The sequence below is a fragment of the Lemur catta genome, chromosome 19 (genome assembly GCF_020740605.2).
Source record: "Lemur catta isolate mLemCat1 chromosome 19, mLemCat1.pri, whole genome shotgun sequence".
In the NCBI taxonomy this organism is placed as follows: domain Eukaryota; kingdom Metazoa; phylum Chordata; class Mammalia; order Primates; family Lemuridae; genus Lemur; species Lemur catta.
In genome coordinates this window covers 10779083-10786750 of record NC_059146.1, presented here as the reverse complement: position 1 = coordinate 10786750, position 7668 = coordinate 10779083, and the positions used below count along the sequence as shown (strand labels likewise).

Below are 7668 nucleotides of genomic sequence, written 5' to 3'. Positions count from 1 at the left end.
ACAAATACTGGTAAGGATGTGAAGAAAAGGGAATTCTTATGTACTGTTAGTGGGAATGTAACTATTATGGAGAATAGTATGAAGGTTCCTCAAAAAACTACAAATAGAACTACCATATAATACAGCAATCCCCTAACTGGGCATTTGTCCAAAGGAAAGGAAATCAGTATGTCAAAGAGTCATCTGCAGCCCTGTGTTTATTGTGGCACTGTTTCAACAGCCAAGATACAGATTTAACATAGGTGTCCAACAATAGATGAATGGATAAAGAAAATACGGTATATATTCACAATGAAATATTATTCAGCAATAAAGAAGAATGAAATTCTCTCATTCGTGGCAACCTGTCTGGAACTGAAGGACATGATGTTAAGGGAAATAAACTAGGAACAGAAAGTTAAACATCACATGTTCTCACTCGTATGTGGAATATAAAAAAAGGGTAATGTGGAAGTAAAGAGTAGAACAGAGAGGATACTTGAGGTTGGGAAGACTTGAGGAAAGGGAAGGATAGGGAGAGATTTGTTAAAGGATGCAAAATTACAACTAGGTAGGAGAAATAAGTTCCAGTTTTCTATAGCACTGGGATGACTGTTACTAACAACAGTATGTTACATAGTTTCAAAGAGCTAGAAGAGAAAATGTTAAACATTCCCAACACAAAGGAATGATAAATGTTTGAGACGCTACATATGCGAATGACCTTGATCTAATCACTATACATTATATGTATCAAAATATTACTATGTACCTTATAAATATGAACAATTATTATGTCATTAAAAATAAAATTAAGTTAAAAAGTACCTGAATTGTAAAGTAAATATTTTTAAAAGTTGTGACATTTAAATTGCTGAACTTCTTACATTATTTTGACAGTAATATAATTTTTTCTTTATTGTTCCATCTGTTACAGAAAAGTATCAAATGTCTTATGCTAGTAGTTCAGTTGCATTATGAAATTGTGAAAATTATACCTATATTAAAAGTGAAATATTTGCACTTAGCCATGTATAATATATTTACAGTCTCAAATTCTAAAGTTTTCACTTGTATATTTTCAACAAATTCAGACTTTTATGTTAAGGCAAAAATTATGATATTAACAACTCATAAATTCCATGTTGTCTATAGAAAAAGACAAATAGGCCTTATTTCTAATTTACAGATACATGTATATACATGACATCTTCATAAGAACAATATAAGATTCGCCAAGAAGGAGTTTTGTCGTTTGGGAAAAGGATGCATGTAATACTATCGTAAGTGATATCAATTATAGAACAGTTCTAAGATGCTGCCAATGCACATCCAAGTTTTTATATTCCATTTATTGGTGGATTTAGTTATGGGATTGAATTTAGGATGTGGGCAATTAGAGTAAAGGAGGTTACAGTGCCGCCTCTGCTTTTATAGTTTATTTTATAGGAAAAGCAAGTTCAGTCATATTTGAAATTCTGCATATTTGATTGCTTAATAACTGTTCTAAACTTTAAATTAAATATCAATAATATGCATGTTGTAAAATGTGACATAAAATTGACTACTGTGACCCTGAAAATTTTCATATGCCTTGGAGCCGTTTTACTCTTAGCCTAATCAGAGGAACACTTTTGGTCCTCTCAAATCATTTCACACTGCCTCTTATAATTCTTTTGGGCTTTGTGGAATTCCTGTTGTTTTGTTGTTACTGATGCCAATTTTATAACTGGTAGATGATTAAAGGTTCTTAAAAAAGTATTTATCAATAATCATAACTAAAGAAATATGGTTGTCATCAAATTAATTTATTATGCATTCTGTCACTCAAAAACACTTAAACACTGTACCTTCCCTGCAGGAGACTGCAAACATTGAATTAGGATCAAATCAGCATTTTGAAATCCTGCAATGTAGAAATCAGTTCATTTTTAAACTTAGGAATTAAAGCCTGGCTGGTATATCCCAAACAATTTCAATAGAAAAAATAATAGGATATATAAAAATTTTAAAATGCCTTCAGTAGGATTAAATGAAATTAATTAAATTACATATAGTAAAAGCAGTATTATGTTTTATTCCGTTATTCCTTGGGTTACATGGGACATAATGGGATAGACATTACCTCACCATGCAAATACTTCTTTAAAATGTATGGAATTACGTATCTGATTCCCATGAGCTGTCTTCCCTAGGGCCATTTCTCTATTTATAATTTCTTGGAATGCATTTGCTCTTCATTTCTATAACTTTTGAAGAATGCACTGTTTATAAAAACATAAGGCAAGCAAACAAAAACTCTAAAAACTAAAAATATACCATTACTTGTTATTCTTCAGAGAAATGTATAGATCTGTAAATTCATGGCTGATATCTTCAACTATTGAGTTATCCATTGGTTTACTTGGTGTTTAGTAACTCTTTTCTACATATCCAAAGATAGTTCAGTTCAGAGGGTCCTCAGCAGGATTGTTTGCTGCGAGCGATCATCCTTGGTTCTTGTATTTGGAGACAAAGAATTGAAACCAAACACCAAAGCAATAAAAAAAAGTGAAAGGTTTATTAAGCAAGGATACCTCCAGACATGGGGTTGGGGTATCAATAAAGATTAGCAAGGGATAGCACATTCCAGAAGCGGGGACAGAAGCAAGCACATGTCCCAGCCCTGGGGTCCTTTCAGGTTCCCCTGTTTCTTCTGACTCGCTCATTCTTGTGTTACTGTCCCCTGGCCAATGAGAATGTTATCTCCTCCCATCCCTTGGATGGAGGAAATTTTTTACTTTATTTATTCAGGCCTGGATATGTCATGGCTTCCAAAACGTACTGGGGGTGGGCAAACTGCAATGCTAATTTATGGTAATAATGGTATAACGAAGTCAGAGTGGTTTGAGGACACTCTCGTCCATCTGCGCAAGTGCTACCCCCTAGACTTTGCCCAAATCTTAGCAAGCAGGGTGTATCTACAGTGGATACACTCTCAGCTGGACCACAGCTTTTGTTTCCACTGATCTGTAGCCCTGATTTTGTTCCTATTGTTTGGTGTCACCTGAGTTCTTTCCGGGCCACCTGTGTTCCCTATCCTAATCTCCTGGCTCAGGATGAAATACTCAGAGACAGACTGGACCACATATAAGTGTTATTTTTGTTCTTTTCTTTCTTTCTGATCCTGTAATTGCTTCTCTGTGTTATAAGTAGTCCATAGATTGTGTATGTCAATAAGATATTTTGAGTGTTCTGAGAAATGGAATCGTCTTTTTATTTGCAATGTATTTCTGAAAAATGATATTCTCAGTGCTTCTCAGGGGCAAACTTTTTGTCATCATGTTTTAAAATGCATTATTCAAAAATAATAGTATAGAAGCAGTGTGATAATCCATTATATTCTCTCTAACAACGTCAAAATTTAAGATATTTTCTCATATGATGTATTTTTATAGTCCTCAGAACATAAAACTGCTTGCTTTGCTCAGCATTTCCAAGTAGCCTGTTGTACTTCTCCAGATTTAGTGCCCTTACATGAACTGAGTTCAAACGGTTGGAAGTGATCACTTTTCTAAACATTTAGTGAATGATAGTCTAGTTGTCAGCTGTGTAAAACTGGACTTTTCCTCAAGTAGCAGTTGCCAGAAAAAAATAATTTATTTCAATTGTACTATTGTAGAATAGGAACTAATTTCACATTAGTAACTTTTGTTTCAACATTCGCAATAGAATGAAAGAAAGAATAAAGAAAGATTGCTATAATGGAACTCCTATAGTTATGTCATCTATAGATTAAACCCCTGTAGTGTTCTGGAATCTTTGCCCATTACTGTAGATACAAGGGTGATTAAGGCTTAATATTTGCTTTCAGGAAATGCATAGGATACACTATCTACTAAGGCAGATGGATAAGTACGTATAACATGATACATGGCATATGTAATGCTGTAACAGAACATATTTGATTATAAGAGAGTATATTTGGGATCTTAAAAGAAAGAACAACCATAACCTGCTAAATGAGGAGAAAAAAACCAACGGGTTAGATTAGGGAAAGTTTTATAGAGCAGTTGACAATTAGCTTATCTTTAAAAATGATTTTGTTGCTTTATGGTTTTGCATTTTGGGGATAAACACAAATACATCCACACACATAAAGTTAATTGCAATAAATGCTGATGAACGTTAGGTTAGACAAATGTCTTCAAGGAATGTTTTGAATATTAAAATTTGGCCCCATATTTTGATGTTCTGTTGTCTTAGCGACTGTTTTACAAGAAGGTGGAGCATTATTTTCATTTACATTTAAATTTATTTTAAGTCCATATTGTAATTGAGTTAGCAGTGCTTAATAAATAGTGACTAGTAAAAACTGTTAGGATATGTAACATTTAGAAATGTATAGAGGAGTGGGTAATAAGTTGGTAGAAGAAAACTGTTATTACAATAAAATATGTAAAATTTTAAAATAGCTCAGAGAATAATTTGCTTCCAACCATTTTTGTTTTGTCTTGTTGCTTTTGGTAAAACTTTTTTGGATAGTGATGCAGTTACAATTAATAGAGATTATGTATTCAAATGCTGAGAGTGCACAAAGGAATTGATACTCAGAATATTATCTGTACCAACAGAGGGGAAATATGGAAATGTTCCAGTAGATACAAAGGCCTAGAGTGTTCAGGAATGAGAAACTGGGCTCTAATCAAGATCTGCCACTGTCATGGGATGATGTTGTATACAAGTTATCAATTTCCAGACTAGAATTAAAAATCAATTTGGCAGGACAGTCTATAACAATCTGGAAAGTGGCCTGAAAATAGCATAGGTTAGAGATACGTAAATAAATTTTTGTTCACGGAGTTAAAAGTCAAAATATAATTGCAAAGTGATAATAAAATAGGATGTAATTTTTATTGAACATTATATATGTATTGATGGTACTTATGAATTACGTAGTTTGGGGAATTTTTTCAAGTGAGAAATTCATGGATCCTAATATATTCCCCCATAACATTTTAAATAGTTTTGACGTGGTTTTGCATAACTCTTAAATACAGATAAAATATATTGCTTTTGTTTTACTATATATACTGTAATTAATTTCAGGATAGTTGGAACCAGTTCAACTGGTTCAAATTACTAAAATCATAAATGAAAGTAGTGTGTTACTACTGAGTCTACAGAACTGGAAAGGATTATAAAAGAGTAGTACGAACAATTGTATGCCAACAAATTAGATAACCTAGACAAAATGGACAGTTTCACAGAAAAACAAAGCCTACCAAGAATGATTAATGAAGAAGTAAAAAACCCAAATAGATCTATAACTAGAAAGGACATTGAATCAATAAACAGAAGTCTCCCAACAAAGAAAAACTCTGGACCTGATGGTTTCACTGGTGCATTCTACCAAACATTTACTCATTCTTTATATTCATTTTCTTCTGGTTTTGGAGTCCTGCTGGATGTGCAGCCCATTTTTATGGTGTTAGTAAAAGTATTTATTAAACCTATATTGCTGGAAACCTGCACTTTGCTTGCCAGAACATTGATAGAGTGTTGAGTTAACCAAATGGATTGTCTGGAACCTACATTGCAATGCATGACATAATAAATACCACTATAGTCCCCAAACATCAACGCTCATTTTCTCCTACTTTTCTGCCAAGAGAACCTAGTAAACCACACAATTAATTCCACCTGGCTTGAATGAAGTGATCCCGTCACTCTACAGGAAAGCCTTGAAAACAGATCTTTTTATCTCAAAAATATTTGTATTTCAATCCAATTCTGTCTTATGTGAAAAGAATCAAGGTAATCTAGGCAGAATTTGAAAGGTGCCATACTTTAGATAACACTTTCTACTTCCTTAATATCAAATTCTCAGTTACATGTGATTCTGGAATTAGGGCACTGAACTGGAAAGAAAATTTTTATTTTAGTTAAATAACTTTGTTCTTCAACAAGATAATTATTGGACCTCTGTTATCTCGTATAAAATGAGGTTTTTGAACAAAATCACTAATTTTTAAATAAGTTCTTTTTAAAAAAATTCATCCAACTCTTAGTAATTTGAATAAAATTATGCAATTATATGGAAAATTTTTCTTGGTTTTCTATTACAAAAACTCAGATCAGACATCTAAAAAATATAAAAATAATTAAAATATTTTCCCCAGTACCCTGAGAAGGCACAAAAGAGAGAAGTGCAGGTCACAATGGAAAGGAAAAGCACCTAAATGTCCTTTTCATGCATTTATCTATTCAAAGACCTGTTCATAATTATAGCTCATCTCAAAAAAAATTTTAGCTTTATTTTCTCTATCTCCTATATTCTGGTTGTGTCATTTTTTAACATAAATGGATATATGATTTTTAAATACACATCAGTTTATATGCTCATTTTATATGTTCATTTATGTGTTCAATGCTCTCATACCTCCTTTCTTGCAGAATTAAACCATAATGCTCAGAGGTCTTAAATGAAAGATTAGTATTAAGACAAAAATACTTTAAAGTCATTCCAGCAAAGGTGAGCTAAGAGCACATTCTAATTAACCATTAACAATAACAAAGAGGAGAGGTTGGAGTTATTTCTGTCTGTTATAACTCATTTTCCCTGGGTGTGTTATATTTGTATTTCTTAATATTAACTTCTTGTGTTTATTTTGAAACATATTTTAGTGGCAGAAAGTATCTCATCAGTGCTCTTGAATTTACTTTACAAATGTTGACAAGTATAACTTTCATGTTTTCTAAATATGAAAAATGCTATTTCACTGAAAAAGGAGGAGATCATTTCTTCTGGTACAAATTATATAAATAAAAGGAAAATAAACTTTCATAAATAAACCTTACTCATTTCAATATTAAATATACAACCAAGTGTTTCACCATAGTTCTTTTTCAGCAGATTATCATGGTATGAAAACACTCATATTGATTTCACTTCAGAAGACTCATGTCTCTGATTTATCTCCACTGGAGTTTATTTTTTGTCTTTCTCAATGGCACTAAAGAGTACTTCTAATAATAATATTTAACAAGTATTGTTGTCAAGTCAATCCAATAAGCCTAGAGGAAAATATTGGCTGTCTGCCTCATTAGCATGAGATGCTGTACCTTAGTGTGTTCACTGTACAACATTATTGATTCACATACACATAATTACCTGGTGGCTGAAGTGAAAATATCTATGAGTAGCTGCTGGCCAAAATTGATCTTAGGTGTTTAATAGCTCGGTTCATCTGAGAGGGTATCACTGATACTATTATATCCTGTTCAGTCCATTATCCTGATAAATGCAGTATTGCTTTTATGGTTCATTTGCTAGACTTCTCTTGAATGTGAAATTACAGCATTTTCAAGTTAGAAGAGATTTTACAAATAAAAAAAACTAAAGATACAGGAAGGTTAAGTGTGTCTTTTATTCACTATTCTGAAACTGTATTCTATTTTATTTTTAACGTGAATATTATGTAAAGATAATTAGAAGTATGCCCTATTAGTTCTCTTCTAGTCTAGCCCAGAACTATTTGCTGTGTGAACATGCTCCAAAGGCTTGCTTTCGTGGTTTAAAAATACTTTTAAGGAGAAAGCCATCCAAACAAAGAAATCAATTGTGTAACCGAGGAAAATTTACATGGGGCTTGTAAAAATGGCTTATGATGAAAACAGTTGTTTCCCTGGCACATACTTTTAGAAAAC

General features: G+C 32.5%; 1 long non-coding RNA gene across 1 annotated transcript in view; it reads left to right on the top strand.

Moving 5' to 3' along the window:
• Window positions 1-1176: 1176 nt before the first annotated feature.
• The window catches only part of LOC123624529, a 40495-nt gene continuing 34003 nt past the window's right edge, over window positions 1177-7668 (top strand). Inside the window, exon 1 of the long non-coding RNA XR_006730142.1 lies at window positions 1177-1262. This is a non-coding gene — a long non-coding RNA (uncharacterized LOC123624529). The remainder of the gene's footprint in view (window positions 1263-7668) is intronic.